This window comes from Bombina bombina, chromosome 4 (genome assembly GCF_027579735.1).
Source record: "Bombina bombina isolate aBomBom1 chromosome 4, aBomBom1.pri, whole genome shotgun sequence".
NCBI classification, from domain to species: domain Eukaryota; kingdom Metazoa; phylum Chordata; class Amphibia; order Anura; family Bombinatoridae; genus Bombina; species Bombina bombina.
Window position 1 is genome coordinate 988,515,440 of NC_069502.1, and position 25,342 is coordinate 988,540,781.

The following is a 25,342-nucleotide window of genomic DNA, read 5'->3' on the forward strand; positions in this document are numbered from 1 at the left end:
TTCACACTCAGAGATGTCAAACAAGTTATCAAAAATCTAAAAGCTTTCAAGACTCCAGGCCCAGATGGATACCCAGCAATCTTTTATAAGACTTTTATAAATGAACTCTCCCCTTTACTCCTCAGATTCTTCAATCTAGCTAAGGAGGAAGGAAACTTCACCAGAGAATTTATTGAGGCCACAATTGTCACTATCCCAAAACCCTTAAAAGACCCGTCCCTTTGCTCTAGTTATAGGCCCATATCCCTTATCTATTTAGATGTCAAAATGTACTCCAACTCACATTTCTAAATTGCTCCCTCATCTTATTAATCTAGATCAAGTAGGCTTCATACCCAATCACAAAGGACCTGACAACACTAGATGCTTGCTCAATATCCTCACTGAATCCCCTAGATTAAACAGACTTTTCTCGGTCATATCACTGGACTCAGAAAGTGTCCGTTGGAATTATTTATGGGAGGTCCTTAAGGTCTTTAGATTTCCTGAGGAGACCCTGACAGCTATCCAAGCTTTATACTCTACCCCTACTGCAACAGTTAAAGGATTAGGATACCATTCTCCACCTTTTTTAATTTCTAATGGCACTAGACAGGGCTGCCCCCTCTCGCCCCTCCTGTTTGCCATAGCAATTAAACCTCTTGCAGAAAAAATTAGGTCTGACAAACATTTAGATGGAATTACGCTACATGGCACAACACACAAAATAACTCTTTTTGCAGATGATGTGACGGTTTTCTCGTCAGACCCAGCGACCTCAATCCCTAAACTTACTTACATTTTAGAATCCTTTGGAAACTGTCCTTTTACAAATTAAACTTATCCAAAACTGAACTTTTCACATGGGGTATCTCCCAAAGCCAAGTCCAGCTTCTTCAAACTCAACACCAGGCTACCTGGGTTGATAATTATGTTACACATCTTGGAGTTAAGCTCTCGAATAACATAGGCCAGATAATTAAGGATAACTATCTCCCTCTTTTATCTGAGTTACAAACCTTAAAAGGAATTACACTGACATATCCTGGATAGGACGACTAAAGGCCCTTAAAATGTCCTTTTTACCTAAAATAACCTACCTCTTTAGATGCCTCCCAGTTAGAATCCCTAGACACTTATTACATCAATTCCAGAGTGAGTTTACCAAATATATTTAGCAACATAAACCACCTAGGGTGGCACACAAAATCTTGCAGTATTCTGTACACCGGGGTGGCATAGCTTCACCCTCCATTGTCCGTTACTATGAGGGAGCCATGCTAACACATGTGTCACAATGTGGAGCAGTGAAATCACTTAGTAAATGGAAGGTTATTGAGCAAGCGTCTCTCCCCCACCATATCCACTTACCAGATCTAGTCTGGACCCCCCCATTGCAGAAGAACTCTAGATATCACTAACCCTATAATTCAGGAATGCCTCGCAATGTGGGATAAAATTAGACATTACCCTCACATAGCCCCACACCCCTTACCGATCACCTCCCTTGCAGGACTACTCACAGGTCTCTCAGAGACTCACGTCCATAGGTGGACACAATTGGGGGTACAAACTGTCTCAGACCTTTGGCCACCCCCCACAATCCCTTTTTCGCACATTACACAAAATAGGGGATAGCACCCCAATACAGCAATACATGATTTTTGAATACACTAGACTGAAAAGCTTTAAGCCCGAACTATCTTGCCTTCGCACACTATGGGAAACCATTTGGAGCCAGAATAATAGGCTACACAGGTTGCTATCCCTACACTACTCTCTTATAGGGAACACAAACCAAGAAGATAAACCATATCGTCTTCAAAAGTAGGAAACTTATCTAAATATAACTGTCCCCTTGCAAACTTGGCAGCACACTTTAATCCTGACAAAAAAAGCCATACATTGTGTCACATTGTTTGGGACCTATTATAAATTGCTTACACACATGATACTACATTCCTACACAACTTGCCATAATGTACGGTACTACCTCCCCTATGTGTTGGCATAACTGTGGGCATATCGGGAACTCAATGCATATCTGTTGGGAATGTCCCAAACTTAGACCCTTATGGAATACATGTTTCCAAACATTTACCAGAATGGGTAAACCCCTACCTAGATTCCCTGCTATTGGCCTTCTCCATATTGGGACTCATACTCTCCCTAAACACCACTCCTATTTATGCATCTCCAGGGGCGTATTAAGGCATAGGCCAACGAGGCCGGTGCCTAGGGCAGCAGATTTTTAAGGGGCAGCATAATTTTGAGTCCCTAGGGCCACTCTACTGAACTCAGGGCTGGGTGGCTAAATCAACCAATTACAAATTACTTAAATGGCTGGCCCGGCTATTGCTATCCTATGGGATTGTATGTGGGTGCGCATGACGTGGTGACAGAGGCGGAGCTCACTTGCGCAGCCTGGCCTGGACTGAGAGGGAATGTGGTATTCTTCCTGGATCCACCGCGTGTGTGTGTGTGACCAGAGTGAATGCAAGCCCTGGTGAACATCTACTTAAAAAGACATTTTTTTTTTTTTTAATTTTTTACACCCTGCCCCAAAAATATTATGTCTAAAAAAAGGCCTTAAACCTGGGGTGGGGTGGGGGTGGGGGGGCAGCAGAGTTTTGAGTGCCTAGGGCAGCACAAAACCTAAATACGCCCCTGTGCATCTCTCTTTTTATCACGGTTAAAGCGGCCATTGACAAATCTTGGAAAAACCTATCCCCTCCAAACTGGCCTATAATTCTCAACTCTATGGCATATGTCTACACAATGGAAAAAAGCATCTTCTTTAAAATGTTGGGAAACCTAATGGATTATGTACAGAGCGCCTGCCTAGATGGAGGCTATGGTTTAAAGAATATTAAGAATTGTTGTTTAGAACACAATTTAAGAAAACAAAAAATCAATGTCATAAAAATCAATCTGTTAGGAAAAGCATGGATCCATGCACCTTAACACAACATAATAGATACAATGTCTTAAAATTCTTAAAAACAATATAATAACAATATAATAACAATCTAGCTGGTTCAATCCTATTGCGAATACAAACAGTGTCAATGTTAACAAGGATATATAACCATGTATCCTAGCCTAATGATCTATGATTCTTAAAATTATATCCTAGATAGTCCCACAAAGGGGGGGAGCTCTTAATGTCCAGTGAGATGGGGAAGTTCACTTCTAATTTTAAAGTTACAACTTGCCTGATGTTCCAAAATTGTACATGCAGAATTTAAGTGATATCACAATATTGGGAGGGACGTCAGATGACACTTAGGTTGATTAATTGTAATAAGATGATATGCAGTAAGATGATATGCAGTAATATGTTATGCAATAAGATGATATCCGGAATGAGGGGATGAATTAAGAGTTGGTACAATAAAATTATGAAAAAGGGTGATAAAATAGTGAAAAAATAGTGCATTTAAAACAAACAAGGACAAAAATAGACAATATCTTCAGCTCACAAGTGGTGCATGTGGCCTAATCTGCAAAAAATACAAACAAAAATTAATAGTAAAAATTAAAAATTAAAATATTGAGCAAAAATTTGAGAAATAAATATCAAAATAATAATAATAATATCAAAATAAATTGAAATAAATTTTGAAATATTTTGAAAACATTGTTCAAACACCAGATAAGTGCTATGCCTTTATGTGAGCAAGATTATAAATCCTGGTGATGAGAGTATCCCTTCTTAGTGGTGAGAATTGGTCTGTTTCTTCCTTCTGTGAAAAATAATTATAATAGTGTAGATTGTTTTCCAACTTTGAGTATATAAGAATCAAGCTTACCAGTTAGAAGTCAGTCAATGCATTTCGGCCTTTCCTCTAGGCCTTTATCAAGACTTGTTAACATTGCCACTGTTTGTATTCGCAATAGAATTGAACCAGCTAGATTGCTATTATATTGTAATTATATTGTTTTTAAGAATTTTAAGGAATTGTATCTATTATTGTATAATTTATAGACAGTCTCCCCCACAACTTTCATTCTCCTGAAATGACGGCTGTAAACACTAATCAGCACTTCCTTCCATTCACTTAACCTTATAGAATACATACCCTCTCTCCCTACAAGTAGCTATATATCACACATCAATATTATATACTTTTTATTTCTTTTTTAATTTTTACTATCTGTGTTTTATTTTCATCTACACACCTCATACCACTAACATGAATCCAAATATGACCATACTGTTATTCGTGATAACCCTTTTCTCACTCCAATTTTGTTCACATCACTACCACCATAAGCACACACCTCAAACTGGAAAACAAATTATTATACACCATGGCCTGCTCTGTTGCCGTAACTTATCTGCTGAGTGCTGGTGGAGAGTTATAAAAACAGTCCTATCCTCAGCTTACTACCAAAAATTGATGCACTGCAGCATTGTGTTCACATTACAACCCCAAAATCATTGTGATCTCTGAATCAGGGCTAACCGCAAAAATACCTTACTCTACCATTGCAATACATGGGTATTCATGCCATAGAAATGATAGAGCAAAAAGAGGAGACAGCATTGTAATTTATGTTGAAAATTTCATAAAGTTCTCCCCCTTACAACAATTTAGCTCTCCTGCCACCTTTGATTTCCTTTCTGGCACAATTGAGATCCTGTGCAGTAAATCAATCATTGTTGCAGAACTCTACTGCCCACCTAGCTCCCCTGTGCATTCCCTTTCTGACATAGCCCATCTCCTTAGTGAAACCATAGCTCAAAACCCAAAAAGTGAAATTTTGGTCTTTGCAGATTTTAATATTGATTGGATGAATCCTAAAATCAATAGTTCTTGCTCACTGTTTAAGACTTTGTAGCTAACGCAATTAATCTCCTCCCCAACTCGCATAAACATTAAAAGCCATAACCACACCCTGCCCGATTGGATTCTTTCCACTTCTCCTGACCGAATTCAGGAGGCAGGTGTTCTCCCTAACAGTTTCAGTGACCACTGCTTAGTGTACTGTGTGCGCAAAATAAAAGCTACTAAATCCCCTCCCAAGGTTAAAATCACCAGGTCCTTCAAAAAAAATTTATTTTTCAATCATTTCTAAATTACATCAAGAACCTCCCCTGGCACAGATTAAACCTAATTCCAGATTAAGCCAGTTGAAATCTTTTAGTCCGAACTCCTACAAGTTTGTAATTTGCATGCCCCGCTGCGTAAGGTGAGAGTAAAAGGAGCGCATATGAATTGGATCATAGCTGATCTCATTCAAATGTACCAGTTTCGGGATTCATTGTGGTCTAAGTTCAAGCATACTGGCTCTATGAACGATCACTGTGTATATAGACAATGGTGAAATATATGCACTAAACAAACAAAATTGGCCAAGGCCCAATATTTCTGTGAAAATCTGAACAATAACATATCAAACCCTCGAAAGTTTTGGAAAGTAAATAAATAACGTACACACTCCCCCAATCCATTCCCAACCCTCCACTGTCAAAGTGGAAAACCAAACTCTGCAACTTCCCTTAGAAGTAGCAAATGCTTTTTACAATTATTTTGTCAGATGCTCCACCACCCTGATTGACAAACTAATAAATGACACGCATCCTGGAACTACAAATGAGGATCAGGCCCCGCTATATCTACAAAGACCCAATATAGAGAAGATCAATTTTAGACCCTTACCCATCAATGTCATTAAGAAACACCTTAATAATCTAAAAATGAAAAACCAGTCTGGACCTTATCAAATCCCAACAATGCTGTTGAAGCTTAGAGTGCTGGCAATTGCTAAATCTGTCACAACCCTAACTAACGAATCATTGGTGTCTGGATACATACCCAAACTTTGGAAGACTGCAAGAGTAGTGCCTATCCATAAAAGTGGTGAGTTAACCTTGGTTACTAACTATCGCCCAATATCATTGGTCCCAGTATAGTCAAAAATCTTAGAAAAATGCGTCCATACGCAACTATGTGAGTATTACCAACAAACTAACTATCTGACCCCTGTTCAATCAGGTTTTAGCCGGAATCACTCCACTACAACTGCCCTCCTAAAAGTTTGCAACGACATCCAAACTGGCATGGAACAAGGAGACCTAACTGGAGCTATTTTCCTTGATTTTGCAAAGGCCTTTGACACAGTAGACCACGACATAATACTGTTCAAACTAAAAAACTTAGGTATTGGTGACCGTCTGCTAACCTGGTTTTGATCATATGTATCAGATCAATCACAGTATGTCTCCATTTCTGACAGCGACTCCCTCCCTCTCCCAGTCACATGTGGTGTTCCCCAAGGTTCCATTCTCGGGCCCCCTACAATTCACATTATTTATAAAAGATCTGCAAAATGTCTGCAAATCCTCAACTGTACACATGTACGCAGACAACACGGTAATCTATGCAAAAAAATCCGATCTGCCACAGCTTGAGGCAGTGCTCCAAGACCAGTTCACAGAGGTAGAAAATTGTACAGAATCAAATCCTGCCTCAGCCCTACAGTAAAGGAAAAGATTGTACAGCAAATGCTGATGCCAATCATGGATTATGGGGATGTAGTATATGCACCTGCACCGCAAACTCACCTAAATAAACTTAATACACTGTATAACTCATTCTGCCACTTTGTGCTACAATGTAACTACAGGACTCATCATTGTGACATGCTAAAAGTACTAAACTGTCTGTCGCTGGAATCCAGACGCACCCTCAATATTTCCAGCCTTGTGTTTAAGAGCTTTTCTGGAAAGCTCCCACCCAACCTGAGCAGACTGCTCTCTCTGGCTCTTCCCACCTCCCATATTTAGTCTGCCTCCATACAAAAAGAAAGCAGCTTGATCCTCCTTTTCCTACAGTGCACCACAATTATGGAACGACCTCCCGCACACTTTAAAACCTTCCCCAAGCCTAAAATTCTTTAAGAGATCCCTCTTAGCATATCTCAAAACAGAATGCACCTGTCATGGTTGATTATATATTTCCTACCTTTTCTATGTTAAATTATGCATATATTATGTATTAATATTGTTTTGTATTTTATTGTACCCTATTGTATCAATACAATGTTTTGTGGACCCAGGACATACTTGAAAATGAGAGAAAACTCAATGTATCCTTCCTGGTAAAATATTTTATAAATAAATAAATGTTGTGTTAAGGTGCATGGATCCATGCTTATCCTGACAGATTGATTTTTATGACATTGATGTTTTGTTTTATTAAATTGTGTTCTATACAACAATTCTTAATATCCTTTAAACCATAGCCTCCATCTAGGTAGGCGCTCTGTACATAATCCATTACTTAAAAAAGCATCTTCTACTCACTAAACAAATCAGACCTCTTTGAACACCTTTGGGCAGATTGGGGAACAAGATTTCATATTACATGGACTCCTAATGTCATGACTACAGGCTGAACTTAAACCTCTCAAAAATATCATACTCCCGTCCTCTTCCCCCCCCCCCTCCCGCCCTGTCCCATCCCTCCCCCATTCCTTTTCATCCACTCTTCCTATATACCAGATTTCATGGATATTGTCATGAATGTGAATAAAATATGTTAAACACCTCACTTAAAACTGTAACTATTAAGTATTTATGTTCTGGGACCTGCAAGTCCCTTTCTATGTATGTTTCCTGACTTATTATATCAGATGACAACTTTATTTAAATAAAAATTTGAAAAAAATAAAATAAAATAAATAAATAATGTATGCATGCTCTTATCCCTATCCAAACTCAGCTGTAAAAATATTTAAAAAAAACACCAAATAAAAAAAAACACCAAATAAAAAAAGTCTTAAATGGAACGTCAAAAAATTATGTCTCCTTGTCCAGTCACCCAGATCTTACAATTACATTAATACAAGCAATGTTTTATTAGCTAAAAAAAAATAATAATTATATATATATATATATATATATATATATATATATATATATATATATATATATATATATATATATATATATACAGGGAGTGCAGAATTATTAGGCAAGTTGTATTTTTGAGGATTAATTTTATTATTGAACAACAACCATGTTCTCAATGAACCCAAAAAACTCATTAATATCAAAGCTGAATAGTTTTGGAAGTAGTTTTTAGTTTGTTTTTAGTTATAGCTATTTTAGGGGGATATCTGTGTGTGCAGATGACTATTACTGTGCATAATTATTAGGCAACTTAACAAAAAACAAATATATACCCATTTCAATTATTTATTTTTACCAGTGAAACCAATATAACATCTCAACATTCACAAATATACATTTCTGACATTCAAAAACAAAACAAAAACAAATCAGTGACCAATATAGCCACCTTTCTTTGCAAGGACACTCAAAAGCCTGCCATCCATGGATTCTGTCAGTGTTTTGATCTGTTCACCATCAACATTGCGTGCAGCAGCAACCACAGCCACCCAGACACTGTTCAGAGAGGTGTACTGTTTTCCCTCCTTGTAAATCTCACATTTGATGATGGACCACAGGTTCTCAATGGGGTTCAGATCAGGTGAACAAGGAGGCCATGTCATTAGATTTTCTTCTTTTATACCCTTTCTTGCCAGCCACGCTGTGGAGTACTTGGACGCGTGTGATGGAGCATTGTCCTGCATGAAAATCATGTTTTTCTTGAAGGATGCAGACTTCTTCCTGTACCACTGCTTGAAGAAGGTGTCTTCCAGAAACTGGCAGTAGGACTGGGAGTTGAGCTTGACTCCATCCTCAACCCGAAAAGGCCCCACAAGCTCATCTTTGATGATACCAGCCCAAACCAGTACTCCACCTCCACCTTGCTGGCGTCTGAGTCGGACTGGAGCTCTCTGCCCTTTACCAATCCAGCCACGGGCCCATCCATCTGGCCCATCAAGACTCACTCTCATTTCATCAGTCCATAAAACCTTAGAAAAATCAGTCTTGAGATATTTCTTGGCCCAGTCTTGACGTTTCAGCTTGTGTGTCTTGTTCAGTGGTGGTCGTCTTTCAGCCTTTCTTACCTTGGCCATGTCTCTGAGTATTGCACACCTTGTGCTTTTGGGCACTCCAGTGATGTTGCAGCTCTGAAATATGGCCAAACTGGTGGCAAGTGGCATCTTGGCAGCTGCACGCTTGACTTTTCTCAGTTCATGGGCAGTTATTTTGCGCCTTGGTTTTTCCACACGCTTCTTGCGACCCTGTTGACTATTTTGAATGAAACGCTTGATTGTTCGATAATCACGCTTCAGAAGCTTTGCAATTTTAAGAGTGCTGCATCCCTCTGCAAGATATCTCACTATTTTTGACTTTTCTGAGCCTGTAAAGTCCTTCTTTTTGCAAAAGGAAAGGAAGTTGCCTAATAATTATGCACACCTGATATAGGGTGTTGATGTCATTAGACCACACCCCTTCTCATTACAGAGATGCACATCACCTAATATGCTTAATTGGTAGTAGGCTTTCGAGCCTATACAGCTTGGAGTAAGACAACATGCATAAAGAGGATGATGTGGTCAAAATACTCATTTGCCTAATAATTCTGCACTCCCTGTATATATATATATATATATATATATATATATATATATATATATATATATATATATATATATATATATATATATATATATATATGAGCTCTGACATTAGTTTTTTACTAAAAAAAAGTTAGACATCAATCTCTATTAGCGTATATCTCTGTAATTCCTAAATTTCTAAATAAGGCAACGATACAACCGAAGTAGAGAACTACAGACCAATCTCGCTGTTGAACAAAGTGCGTGCTGTTCAATAGACTTTGTCACCTGACGTCACATCCCCTTGGCAATCATTTCAGTGGACATGGAGAAAGCTTTAGACCGCGTCCACTTGCAATTTTTTAAGATAGTATTAGATAGAATGGGACTGGGGACTAAATTTATTTCTAAAATATTTGTCATGTATGTATTCCCAACAACAAGAGTCAGAGTAATTGGCTCCCTGTCCACTACATTCAACATAACAAATGGGTCCAGACAAGGCTGCCTTTTTATCACCACTCTTATTTTCTTGTACAGTAGAAATACTAGCCCTTAAGATACGTCCACACCCATCCATAACGGGAATTAAGATCAAAGATTCGCACCATAAGATTTCGGTCTATGTGGACAACGTCCTCCTATATTTATCTACTCCTGCACAATCTATTCCCCCATTATTACAAGAACTAGAGGAGTTTGGAAGGGCATCCAACTTCCTAGTTAATAAACACAAGACAGAGTTGAACCTTTCCATACCTGAAATTGAAGAACAGTACATTAAGAAAATCTGCCCCTTCAAATGGCAAAACCACTCATTAAAATACTTAGGCATCTTCCTTTTCCCAAGATTTAAGAAATGTTTACCGCCAATTATAAAGCCCTTACAGTCCTCTACAATAGCAATCCTATCATCCTGGAGAAGCAAACCACTCTCTTGGTTAGGGAGGATAAATGCATGTAAAATGACTATCCTACCGAGAATCCTTTACATACTGCAAACATTGCCAATCCCATTACCGAACTCTTACCTACTATCCCTACAAATTAATATCTTTGACTTTATTTGGAATAAACACCATGCCTGGATCAATAAAAAGATTATGTGCCAGTCACTAAACAATGGAGGTCTCTGTGTCCCTATCTAATTAAATATAGACAGGCGGTGCACATGCAACGAATAATAGATTGGTTTAAGAATTACGACTCTAAACGTTGGGTAAAACTAGAACATGACATAGCAGACTCACTCCATTTGGGGAATGGATTCCTTGCTGGACACCCATGCTAAAATCACACAAGAAACCTACATAATTTGGAAGAGAATAATAGTAGAATAATAGTAGAGAACACAAATATTTACTTCCAATTTTCACCTCTAACATCGCTAATGCATAATAAAGAGATTACCCCAGTTTCAGGCATTCCAACACACTTGCTACCAACGACTAATAGAGTGTTAATGGTATACCACTTAGGAGATGAACATAAATTGAGAAACAGAGAAGAGCTAGTAGAAAATGGCTTATTATTTTTCCTCAATTGGTTTTTATACTACCAATGCTATACGTACACTGTATTGCGCCCTCAAAATAAAAACATGTTTAGGCCATTAACGCTATTTGAAACTCTATGTCAGAGTAAACACTCCCTGAGACATACCCTTTTACTTGCTCATTATTACAGCGGGTTGAACCATATTATATAGACAGATGGAGTGACAAATTAAATATAGACATATCACATATAGGGGCCGATTTATCATGGCCCGAATGGGGCCAAATACCCCTGTTTCCGTGCGAGCCTTCAGGCTCGCCGGAAACAGGAGTTGGGAAGCAGCAGTCTTAAGATCGCTGCTCCGGTTGATTGACAACCCCTGCTAGTGGCATTGCACAAGCAGTTCACCAGAACTGCTTGTGCAATGATAAATGCCGACAGTGTATCATGTCCTCCAGACATTGATAAATCAGCCCCATAGACTCTACTTTGATATTCCAGGCTGTATTAGGTTGCGTGCAAAATAGTTAACTGGAGTCACACCTTGGTAAGAGGAAAATAAGAAGTCCACTTATGTACGACAATACTTTTCAAAGTATGATTTCCCTTCATTACGTTGTTGTTATGGTCAAATACTACTAAGGTGAGCGCACTTTCTGTCTTGCAGACAACTGCTTGGATGGGATATGGAGTACATTATCTTGAATGCATAAAAAAGAATTATAAGCAAAACAAAAAACATTTAGATATTTTTACCTGTAAAGAAAAGTATAAAACAGAAGTAAAATTATTTTTTTCCCATTCATTGAAATACATTTAAACAGGTGCACCGCCAATAGTTTTCCTAGAGAGTTTTGATATTATGTCCATGCTTTGTTTTGTTTTTTGTTTTGTTTTTTAGTGGAAGCTAACCAAGATTACAAGTTTTGCGCTATACGGGGTGCGTAAATAACGCAAAAAAAATAGCGTTATTGCACTTTCCATAGCGCTGTCATTACAAGTTAAGCCAAAACCTTCTTTTGTTGTGCGGTATGGTGCGTTAAGCTACATACCGCACGAAACCCAAGGCCGGACTTTACGTGCTCGTGCACACTTTCCCCCTTGGACATCAATGGAGAAAAAGTTTTAGAAAAAGCGAACACCCGAGATCGCGGAATGGCGATCACTGTAAAGCAACCCCATTGATGTCTATGGGAAAAAGAAAACTATATTAAAACCTAACACCCTAACATAAACCCCTAGGGGCCTATTTATCAAAGGTCTTGCGGACCGTGCGGATCAGGTCTGCAAGACCTCGTTGAATGCGGAGAGCAATACACTCTCCGTATTCAGCATTGCACCAGCAGCAACGCCACCCCCTGCTGACTCGCGGCCAATGGGCCGCCAGCAGGGAGGTGTCAATCAACCCGATCGTACTCAATCAGGTTGAATTCCGGCGATTCCTGTCCGCCTGCTCAGAGCAGGCAGACAGGGTTATGGAGCAGCACCTCTGCTTCATAACTGCTGTTTCTGGCCAGTCTGAAGACTCGCCAGAAACACGGGCCCACAAGCTCCGGTCGGAGCTTGATAAATGGGCCCATTAGTCTAAACACCCCTAATCCACCGCCGACCGAAATCGCAGACACTAAATAAATCTATTAACCCCTAAACCACCAGTCCCCACATCTCTCCTAATAAAACAAACCTATTAACCCCTAAACAGCTGGCCCCCCACATCGCAACTACTAAAATAAACCTATTAAACCCTAAATAGCCAGCCCCCCACATCGCACCTGTGAAATAAAAAAAGCCTAAGTTTAAACTATAAAGTAACCTAACATTATTATTTTAAAACAATAAAATTAACGAAAAATAAGAAAACCTAAATTACAAATTAAAAAAATCCTAAAACAATAGGATGAGATCTACTGAAATCCTATTGGCTGACTTGAATAGCCAATAGGATTTCAGTAGCTCTCATCCTATTGGCTGATTTTAATTTGTAATTTAGTCTTTTTTATTTTTCATCAATTTTATTCTTTTAAAATAGTAATGTAAGGTTACTTTATAGTTTAAACCTAGGTTTTTTTATTTCACAGGTTAGTTTTAATTTATTTAAAGATAGTTATATTGTAAATTTAATTTAAAATGAGGGGGGTGTTAGGTTTAGGGGTTAATAGTTTAATTTAGTGTGTTGCGATGTAGGGGGCCGGTGGTTTAGGGGTTAGTTTTGTAGTTGCGATGTGGGGGGGGGCGGCGGTATAGGGGTTCATAGGTTTATTATAGTAGTAGCGATGTGGGGGGCTGCAGTTTAGGGGTTAATAGGTTTATTATAGTAGTAGCAATGTGGGGGGCCGGGGGTTTAGGTGCTAATAGGTTTATTTAATGTTGGCTATGTGGGTGGGCAGTGGATTAGGGGTTATTAAGTTTAATAGAGTATTTGCGATGCGGGAGGGTGGCGGTTTAGGGGTTAATAGGTAGTTTATGGGCGTTGGTGTACTTTGTAACATTTTAGTTATGAGTTTTGTGAAACATTTTTGTTTCGCAAAATCCATAACTACTGGTCTCAGATCACTGAATGGATCACGGCGGTATAGGCTATAACGCAAGCATTTTAGCTGGAAGTACAACCTGTAATACAGCGATATGGAAAATCCTGCACTAAAACGTCATGTTTTGAGTGTGGAATGTATTGTATTGTTGCCATTCAGGCTAAAACACTTGCGTTATAGCTATACCGCCTTGACTTGTAATACGGGAGACCTGCCATTCCACGTGCAATTGCTAATTTTTCAGCGGTATAGCCGTACCACACCATACCGCAAAACTTGTAATCTTGCCCATAATGTGTAATAAATTTACCAATGAGAAGCTTGGTGCCCCCCTAAGGTTCTTAAAACTGATTAAAATAATACACCCTTCCCTAAATGCTATATAAGATAACTCAGGGAATATGTGGATATCTGGTGGCCTGAGGGCTATATTCAGTCCTCTGTTCTAGTTTTTGTGGTCCCTGGGTAAAAAAACAGAAGTAACAGTATGTGCCATAAGTGTTTTTTTTTTTTTTTTGTGGCACCAGGAAAAGGGTGGGAAATAAAAATGTGTACTTTGGAAGGAAGAATAGTAGACATGGGACTCAATTTATTAAGCTGCAAATGCAGCTTAGGAGACCAGCTAAAGTAGCTTTAGCTTTCAGACCACTGCTACTTAACCTCCCTGCCACTTAAAGTGTGGCGGATATCAATCATCTCGATCCAATTGGGATGGTGACAGCCCCTGCTCACTCATGATTGATCAAACCTGAGCAGGGGGTTACATTGCAGAAGCAGCGGCTCGCCACAAGGCTGGCTGGACAAGTTCATGATAGCAAGCCTTGTCCTCCCAAAATCTAGCCCTGTGTCTATTATTTGTTTGTTTAATAGCAATATATTTATATGTGGCCCATAAGGCTAATATTGATATGCAGCTCTGATATGTTAGGAGGTTGATCATCACTGAATTATACAATGATATCCAAGAGAGAACTTCCAAATACCTAATTCATTCAGATATGGATATAAATTTTAGCAAATTATTGATTGGTCTATATTATGCATTAAAGTTCCTGTTTATGTCTCTCCCAATATGAATAAGAAAAAAAAAATGACTTAGTACAGGGGTTACATAGAGTCATAATATGATAGGAAACAGAAAGTAAAAATGTCATATCTAGATTATATAATTATATGGTTCTGTCCAATTAAATGTAAATAAAAATACTTAATTCTTTGAATTCTGGTTTTCACTTTCAAAACAAGACAATAACAAGAAAATGCTATCTTTTAAAAAGGAAAGAATAACATCCCAAAATGGTTCACTAATGTTGTACTACAAGAAGAAGGGTAATCACTGAACCCATGGAGGCCAATTTATTAAAGGTCTTGCGGACCTGATCCGACAGTGTGGATCAGGTCCGCAAGACCTTGCTGAATGCGGAGAGCAATACGCTCTCCGTATTCAGCATTGCACCAGCAGCTCACAAGAGCTGCTGGTGCAACGCCGCCCCCTGCTGACTCGCGGCCAATGGGCCGCCAGCAGGGAGGTGTCAATCAACCCGATTGAACTCGATCGGGTTGAATTCCGGCGATTCCTGTCCGCCTCATCAGAGCAGGCGAACAGGGTTATGGAGCAGCGGCCTTTAGCTCCATTCGGAGCTTGATAGATAGGCTTCATGGTGTGTTATTGTATGAAAGGGAGGACGTTTCCTGCTACTAACTGTGTCACGACTCAAGGTACCTCTAGGGATCTGATGCCACAGAGTACAGCAGCCACCAATAATATTATCTATGCACACTTTTCCTTCACCTGCTTTCTCTTTGTGCCTTTTTCTAAGGAGCCTATTCTGTTGTTGTTTGGGGGAACTAGTGTTTTAATGTTGAACCATTGCTGACAGTCTGAAATATCAAAATGACTCTATGGCCACAAAGATTACATGTTCTTAAAGGGATTATTTAGTCTCAATTAAACTTTCATGATTTAGATAGAGCATGCCATTTTAAGCAACTTTCTAATTTACTACTGTTATCAATTTTTCTTCATTCTCTTGCTATCTTTTTTCAGCACCTGGGTAGAGCTTACATTTAGACACCAATCAGCAAGCGTTACCCAGGTGCTGAATCAAAAATAGGCCGGCTCTTAAGCTTACATTCGTCCTTTTTAAATTAAGCTAAAATTCTTCCTTTTTCAAATAAAGATACCAGGAGAATGAAGAAAAATTGCTAATAGGAGTAAATTAGAAAGTTGCTTTAAATTGCATGCTCTATCTAAATCATGAAATTTTAATTTTCACTAGACTATCCATTTAAAACAGACCAACTATTAACACATTAGCACAATATATAACTGACTGACAGAAGCTCAGATAACTTACAACAGAAATAAATCATTTAAAAAAAAGTATTTTAGCATCTAGAGATTCTTCAAAAAAAGTAATAAGCATAGTTAAGTTCATTAACCAAATCATCTTAGGCTTCTTTTGATGCAGGGTTTTATATTCATGTAAACATGGTGTTAGATTATTAAAGGAAATAAATTAAATCACATCAAAACCAGCAATATTGCACTACTAAAGGACCAAGATTAAAGGATTAACCCCTTAAAGACCACAGCACTTTTCCATTTTTTGACCGTTTGGGACCAGGGCTATTTTTACATTTCTGTGTTTGTGTTTAGCTGTAATTTACCTTTTACTCATTTACTGTACCCACACATATTATATACCGTTTTTCTAGCCATTAAATGGACTTTCTAAAGATACCATTATTTTCATCATATCTTATAATTTACTATAACATTTCTTTATAAAATATGAGGAAAAATGGAAAAAAACACACTTTTTCTAACTTTGACCCCCAAAATCTGTTACACCTCTACAACCACCAAAAAGCACTTATGCCAAATAGTTTCAAAATTTTGTCCTGAGTTTAGAAATACCCAATGTTTACATCTTCTTTGATTTTCTTGCAAGTTTTAGGGCAATAAATACAAGTAGCACTTTGCTATTTCCAAACCACTTTTTTCAAAATTAGCGATAGTTACATTGGGACACTGATATCTGTCAGGAATCCCTGACTATCCCTTGACATGTATATATATATATATATATATATATATATATATATATATATATATATATATATTTAGAAGAAAACCCCAACCTAAAGTATTGATCTAGGCCCATTTTGGTATATTTCATGCCACCATTTCACCGCCAAATGCGATAAAAAAAAAAATCAGTCACTTTTTCACAAGTTTTTTCACAAACTTTTGTTTTCTCACTGATATTATTTACAAACAGCTTGTGCAATTATGGCACAAATGGTTGTAAATGCTTCTCTGGGATCCCCTTTGTTCAGAAATAGCAGACATATATAGCTTTGGCGTTGCTTTTTGGTAATTAGAAGGCCGCTAAATGCCGCTGCACACCACACGTGTATTATGCCCAGCAGTGAAGGGGTTAATTAGGGAGCGTGTATGGTTAAGTTTAGCTTTAGTGTAGTAGACAACCCGAAGCATTGATCTAGGTCCATTTTGGTATATTTCATGCAACCATTTCACCGCCAAATGCGATAAAAAAAAAAAAAAATCGGTCACTTTTTCACAAGTTTTTTCACAAACTTTTTGCTTTTTGGTAATTAGAAGGCGCTAACTGTCGCTGCACACCACACGTGTATTATGCCCAGGGGTTAATTAGGTAGCTTGTAGGGAGCTTGTAGGGAGCTTGCAGGCTTAAGTGTAGAGATCAGCCTCCCACCTGACACATACCACCCCTGATCCCTCCCAAACAGCTCTCTTCCCTCCCCCACCATACAATTATCCCCAGCATCTTACGTACTGGCAGAAAGTCTGCCAGTACTAAAATAAAAGTTTAACTTATTCTGCTGTGTAGGATCACCCCCACAAACAGCTCTCTAACCCTCCCCCTCTACCTTATTACGAGCCATCTTGGGTACTGGCAGCTGTCTGCGAATACCCAGTTTGCAATAAAATATGGTATTTTTAAAATAAATTATTTTGTAGTGTAGCTGCCCCCCCTCAATATCCACCTCCACACCCTTCCAGATGCCTTAGCCAAAAATTCTCACCCTCCCCAGTCCTTTCCCCCACCATATGCTAGAAATTAATTGTTTCATAGTGTAGCGTTCCCAACCGCTCCCGCCCCCATGCACAAGCACGCGATCCCGCCCCCCTCTGACTCAGATCCTACCATTGATGGCTGCCCACCTACATCGGCTCCCACCCACCAACAATCGTGGCATCGATGGCCGATGCAGAGAAGGCCACAGAGTAGCTCTCTCTGCATCGGATGGCTAGCAAATGTTATTGCAGGATGCCTCAATATCGAGGCATCACTGAAATAACATGAAAGCGACTGGAAGCAATCAGGATCGCTTCTACCGCTTGGAAACACCAATGACGTACAGGGTACGTCCTTGGTTGTTAAGGACATTTTTTTATAGGACGTACCCTGTACGTTGTTGGTCCTTAAGGGGTTACAGAACAAGTGCATAAGAAAAAGACAATGCAATAACACTTGGGGCCCAATGATCAAAAATTTTCAGGCAAGGAGAACAATCATGCAAAGGCTTTGGGATTTTTTTAGATCTTATATTGTAATGTATGAGTCTCTCCTTTACAGATTGCTGCATAGTTAGATAAATATATCTCAATGCAAATTTTGCATTTCTAAAATTCCTTCAGGGACCTCGTCATACTGCCTGAGCAGAGATCCTCGGGTCCTTAGTCTGAGTTTTAAATGAGCAATAGATTTTTTTTTCAAATTTACTTTAATTTCCAGGCCACTGCATCATGTGACAGCCATCAGACAATCACAGACTCAGAAACATATACACTGTGAACTCTTGCACATGCTCAGTAGGAGCTGAGGTCTCAGAAAGTGTGCCTATATAAAGACTGCATGCAATTTCATAATGGAAGATTGGAAGTAAATCGGAAGGTTAATTAATTAATTAATTAATAGAAAAAAAGTAAATTTGATAATAGAATGTTTTTTTATTGTATATATATTGTTCATCTAAATCATGAAACTTTTAAGTTTACCTAAAAAAGGCACTGTGCAAAAAAAATAAAATGTAAATTTTTGTGGTATAGAAAAATAATATTTACCCCTTATATTTGTGCCTGCATAGCTTTCAAAATGTACACCCTATGGCAACAAGTACTGGCATTTTAGCTGCTCAAGACTATATAACACAAATAGTAAGCATATTTATTATACATATAAGTCACAAAGAATAGGGTTTGTAGATCTGAAAATATGTGACCATATCAATTTTTAAATAAGATTTTTCTAGTGCATTCCACTCCCTACTGTGAAACGGCTCATCATTCTCATTACCTAAATCTTAAGAGAACAGTCCTATGCAGCTGCACACTCCACTGGGTATTGTATATATAATGAAATACTATTAAACATAATGCTGTCACATGACAGAACAAAATGGTAGTTTGTGAAAGCTGTGATGCTTTGGGCTTGCCATTCTTTCTGTATATGATCAGTCATCTGAAATCTGCCTTTTCTCTCTTTAAGAGGAGGAGAGCCCCCTCTTCAAAGAAAAGAAAAACCTTTTTAATACAAATTAAAGTCATTTTCTCTTTATAACAAGGTTTGATGTGGAATTCAATTTTGAGAGGCAGGTACTCTAGTGACAACAGCATTGGAAAGGACCCCCATTGAGAAAGAAAAAAAACAGCAAATGTATATATATCTGTGTACACTGTAGCTGCTGCTTAAATTGGTATAAGATGGCACCCCAGTGCCCGACAGCATTCTACACAGCTCTGCTTCATGTCATGAGTGGATGCTGATTATCTTCATCTGGGTCTCAAGGGTGCTTAAGCAATGCTGGCAATTGAGCCAAACAGCTTCTGTTGATGGATTTTAAAAGCTGAACAGGGGCAAGGTACCATTACCGGACACTTGCTATATACTCTGTCTAAGAAGGGACTAGCACATGATATGGTATCTTATTTTTCTCAGTCAGTGCATTTTTGTAGCCAGAGTGCCCTTGCTAAATCATGACAAGGTTATGTCAGTGTGGTTTAGGCCTCTATTGATCAGTCATCAAAGATATTTGAATTAGGTTTTGTACTGTTAACTCTTACAACACCAATTTTCCATTCATATGAATTCTTCTGATTTAAAAGCTTTGCAATACAGAGAATCTGATAAAAATTAAACTTGAATTTGAGTTTTTTTTTATTTGATTTACGTAAATATGTATGTATTTATTTATTTTTTACAAATAATCTAACACTAATCATGTAGTGGAGTATTCTATAGAAAACTGAACAATGCCGTTAAATCACAAAAAGTGTGACATTTAGTAGTATGTAATTTTGAGCTCTTGTAAAACAATACCTATTATTGTAATCTGTTACTGTTATTTTACAACAATAATACCTATTATTGTAATCTGTTGGTGTTATTTTATAACAGTAATACCTATTATTGTAATATGTTATCGGGCTTAGATTGTCTGTTCCAGGGAACAATGTAGAATATAACATTCTCTTGTATTTATCTAAGCAAGCAGTTAACCTTTCTTCATGTATCATTTATAATCAGCCTTCTGAACCTTGTATAAAGCTTAAAAAAGACATTAAAATATTTTGGGACAGATTACAAGTGGCACACTAACAGTTCTGTGTGAGCGAAAAAGGGTTATTCGCCCCTATTTGAGCACGTTGGATTTGCTACTCATATTACAAGTTGAAAGTAAACGCAAACGTATGAGCGCAATCACGATTTATGCTATAATAAGTACTGTGACCTCAGAGCTCTGGTTAACTGTTTCAAGAAACAAAAACCATGCACAAAACACATCACAAATACATTTAAAAGTATAGTTACACTAATAATAACATTATCTAATAAAAAATTATTTTATAAAAAGCGCGCAAAAACCTTACTTCTAGTGGAGTAAGCGCTCAAGTCCTTTATGCATACGCATATCCTATATTAACAACCAAAGAGACATAAAAGTGCAAAAATATTTTTTTAATTTGTTAGAGCATTATATTGTTGCACTGTTGCTTGCATTTAACTTACACCTAGATTTTGAGTTTTGCATTAGAAGGGGTGCGTTAGCTACACGTGTTTTTTTTCCCCGCACCTTTTAAACAATGCTGGTATTTAGAGTTCTCTGAAGGGCTGTGTTAGGCTCCAAAAAGGGAGCGTAGAGCATAATTAACCGCCACTGCAACTCTAAATACCAGCGTTGCTTACGGACGCGGCCAGCTTAAAAAACGTGCTCGTGCACGATATCCCCATAGGAAACAATGGGGCAGTTTGAGCCGAAAAAAAACCTAACCCCTGCAAAAAAGCAGCGTTCAGCTCCTAACGCAGCCCCATTGTTTCCTATGGGGAAACACTTCCTAAGTCTGCACCTAACACCCTAACATGAACCCCGAGTCTAAACACCCCTAACCTTACACTTATTAACCCCTAATCTGCCGTCCCCGCTATCGCTGACCCCTGCATATTATTATTAACCCCTAATCTGCCGCTCCGTACACCGCCGCAACCTACATTATAGCTATGTACCCCTAATCTGCTGCCCCTAACATCGCCGACCCCTATATTATATTTATTAACCCCTAATCTGCCCCCCCCAACATCGCCGCTACCTAACTACACTTATTAACCCCTAATCTGCCGACCGGACCTCGCCGCCACTATAATAAATGTATTAACCCCTAAACCGCCTCACTCCCGACTCAAAAACCCTATAATAAATAGTATTAACCCCTAATCTGCCCTCCCTAACATCACCGACACCTAACTTCAAGTATTAACCCCTAATCTGCCGACCGGACCCCGCTGCTACTCTAATAAATGTTTTAACCCCTAAAGCTAAGTCTAACCCTAACACTAACACCCCCCTAAGTTAAATTTAAGTTAAATCTAACAAAATAAAATAAATCTTATTAAATAAATTAATCCTTTTTAAAGCTAAATACTTACCTGTAAAATAAACCCTAATATAGCTACAATATAACGAATAATTATATTGTAGCTATTTTAGCATTTATATTTATTTTACAGGCAACTTTGTATTTATTTTAACTCGGTACAATAGCTATTAAATAGTTAATAACTATTTAATAGCTACCTAGTTAAAATAAGTACAAAATTATTTGGAAAATAAATCCTAACCTAAGTTACAATTAAACCTAACACTACACTATCAATAAATTAATTAACTAAACTACCTACAATTATCTACAATTAAATCAACTAAACTAAATTACAAAAAAAACAAACACTAAATTACAAAAATAAAAAAAGATTACAAGAATTTTAAACTAATTACACCTACTCTAAGCCCCCTAAAAAAATAACAAAGCCCCCCAAAATAAAAAATGCCCTTCCCTATTCTAAAATAAAAAGTTAACAGCTCTTTTACCTTACCAGCCCTTAAAAGGGCCTTTTGCGGGGCATGCCCCAAAGAAAACAGCTCTTTTGCATTTAAAAAAAACATACAATACCCCCCCAACATTTCAACCCACCACCCACATACCCCTAATCTAACCCAAACACCCCTTAAAAAACCTAACACTAAGCCCCTGAAGATCTCCCTACCTTATCTTCACCACGCTGGGTATCACCGATCCGTCCAGAAGAGGCTCCGAAGTCTTCATCCTATCCGGCAAGAAGAGGACATCCGGACCGGTAGACATGTTCATCCAGGCGGCGTCTTCTATCTTCATCTATCCGGTGCAGAGCGGGACCATCTTGAAGCAGCCGACGTGGATCCATCCTTTTCTTCCGGCGACTCCCGACAAATGAAGGTTCCTTTAAGTGATGTCATCCAAGATGGCGTCCCTCGAATTCCGATTGGCTGATAGGATTCTAAAAATCAGATTCAAGTTCAATCCGATTGGCTGATCCAATCAGCCAATCAGATTGAGCTCGCATTCTATTGGCTGTTCCGATCAGCCAATAGAATGCAAGCTCAATCTGATTGGCTGATCCAATCAGCCAATCGGATTGAACTTGAATCTGATTGGCTGATTCAATCAGCCAATCAGATATTTCCTACCTTAATTCCAATTGACTGATAGAATCCTAAGGGGTACATAGGTAGTTTATGGGTGTTATTGTACTTAACTCCTGACTTTTTTCTGCGGCTGGAGTTTTGTCGTTAGAGTTCTAACGCTCACTTCAACCAAGACTCTAAATACCAGCGTTAAAAAGATCCCATTGAAAAGATAGGATACGCAATTGACATAAGGGGATCTGCGGTATGGAAAAGTCGCGGCTGGAAAGTGAGCGTTAGACCCTTTCCTGACTGACTCTAAATTCCAGCGGGCAGCCAAAACCAGCGTTAGGAGCCCTTAACGCTGGTTTGGACGGCTAACGCAGAACTCTAAATCTAGGCGTTAGTGTTTAAACCCTTTGCAGGAATTAGTGAACTATTTAAAGCCGGTTTCAGAGTAGCAATGCACTGCTGCAACCTAGCTAAACACATCTGGGGAGCCAACCACAAGAGGCATATGGGAATTGTGCTATTGCCAGGGTTGGGGGGTTATGAATTGTCACTGGATGAGCTAGGGCAGTGCATAGCAATATGGACTTTTGTCCTGAAGAGGTTAGCTGAGACAAACTCACAATATCCGGGATTGGTTGAGAGGTAAGCTTGACCCCTTTGCAGAGGTTAAACGTAGTTTTATATTTAAGCAACAGTGCAATAAAATAATGCTCTAAAACAATAGAGAATGTTCTTTTTGTACCTTTATTTCACTTTAAGTTCTGCATGGCAAGCTTTGTGCACCCAAAATAAACATTTTAAAGCCATTGTTGTAATATATTTGGAACACACCCATTGAAAACAACACTCTTCAGTATGTTTATCTAATCTCCTTGGCCTTGACCAGCTAGATCAAACAATCACTGTACAAAATAATATATGGTAGGGATCATGTAGGAAACACTACAACAGTCTCTCAGAGGAGAAATCACATAGAAAAATGGTAAAATGTTAATGGTAAAGCAGCCACCAAATATAATTAAAGTGCATTTCATTATTTACTAAGCATTAGTAAACAGATTGACAATTTTGTGTTTACATCCATTTAAAGCAACAAAACCTGAAATTATCTATATTGCACATAAAATAACATTTACTTTAAAACAGGGATGGCCAACTGGCTGCCCAAAGATTACATATGGACCTTGGTAATAGTTTTTGCGTCCCTTCTATGGGGTAAACTAAAGAAAGGATCAAAGAAGAAAGTATCTTGCGCATAAAATCCAATCTTTATTTCCAAACTTTAAAAGTTACGATTCACAGCAAAACATCAAGGGGAGCGCAGAACAGACAGCGAATGTAATTTATTTGATTTGTTGTACACAGTGTGAGATCCAGTATGTAGGACTCAGGAGTAGGGATGTAAATACTAGGATTACGGAACACTTTTCATGCATTAGTGTAAGAAGATCCTCCACTCCCTTGGTTAAACATTTTGTAATGGAACATAATGGCGAATTAAACACTATTAGATGGTGTGCCATTGAGAAGGTCCACAAACCAAGGAAAGGGGGTTATCTGCATTCACTTTTGGTGAAGCGTGAGGTATACTGGATATTCACTTTGAAGATCCGGGTCCCGTCTGGGTTAAGCTCCAGATATGATATTCTGAATTATTGGGGATAGGTTGGTCTGCCTTACTCTATATTGCTACATTTTCACAAGTCTTCATACTATTTATGCAGACTTGGGGGGGTACATGTATATATATATCCCTTCATATATTAATATTCAAATCCAATTACATTGGTCTCTCCCTTTTTTCGGTTGTCCGTATGGATTTAATTAATTGTAAATAAAAATATGACTTTGAATTTATTTTACTTTATTTTGTATTGATTTTGTATATCATTTTCCTTTTCAGATTTGTTATTATTATTAAGTACTAAATGTTATTATTTTGTATACAATGTATAAGCGGTAAGTAATTTCTATTGTTCTGGGATATTAAGTATTTGAATTATCCAGAGTTAACTGCCTCAGTGTATGCAAATGATTAACTACTTGTCCAGGGGAGGAATGTGCTTTCTTGCAACCTATAGGAACGTTACGTTACCTTTTTTAAATGAATGTCAGATTGTATGTATTACGCTATAAATAAGGCTTCAAGTCGAAAAGCGTAAGCCTGTCTGTGCTGCGCTCCCCTTGATATTTTGATGTTTTGCTGTGAATCGTAACCTTTTAAGTTTGGAAATAAAGATTGGATTTTATGAAGATACTTTCTTCTTTGATCCTTATTATACTCACCTCATTTCTTGCCGCATTACCAACATTACTATTGGAGCGGGTGAGCCCTTACTGTTTGATGACAACATCACCTACGAGGATGCTGTGGCTGGAGCAGTTGACGGTGTGACACGGTTGGATGCGGTGGTATGCTGAGTTCTGATGCCGATGCAGGAGGTGCCAGTAGAGCACAAGCATTGAGGTCACAATCTGTTAGTGGTTGTGGAAAGTGTATGGATACCTTTTACTTTAGGTGGGTCAGCCGGATACTGAGGAGCACAGCAGTAAGCACTTTAAGTCAAGCTGAGGAGGCTATGGTCCTAGTGTGACACGGAAGGATGGTAATTATTTTTGGTCAGTGTATTATATGTTTGGAATAATTAGCTTGGAGTCCACCCCATTATCCTTTTGTGTTTTGATTGTAAACTAAAAAAAGCCTTTCAGTTATTGCTTGTGTGCTAACCCGACACTAAAGCCGGAGGTGCATTAGAAATACTTTAAATTCCTATGTTCTTTAATTAGACGAAAGTATTATTTTTATTTTTAAAAATATATTTCTATGCATATGTTTTTTTTTGTAAAATATATGA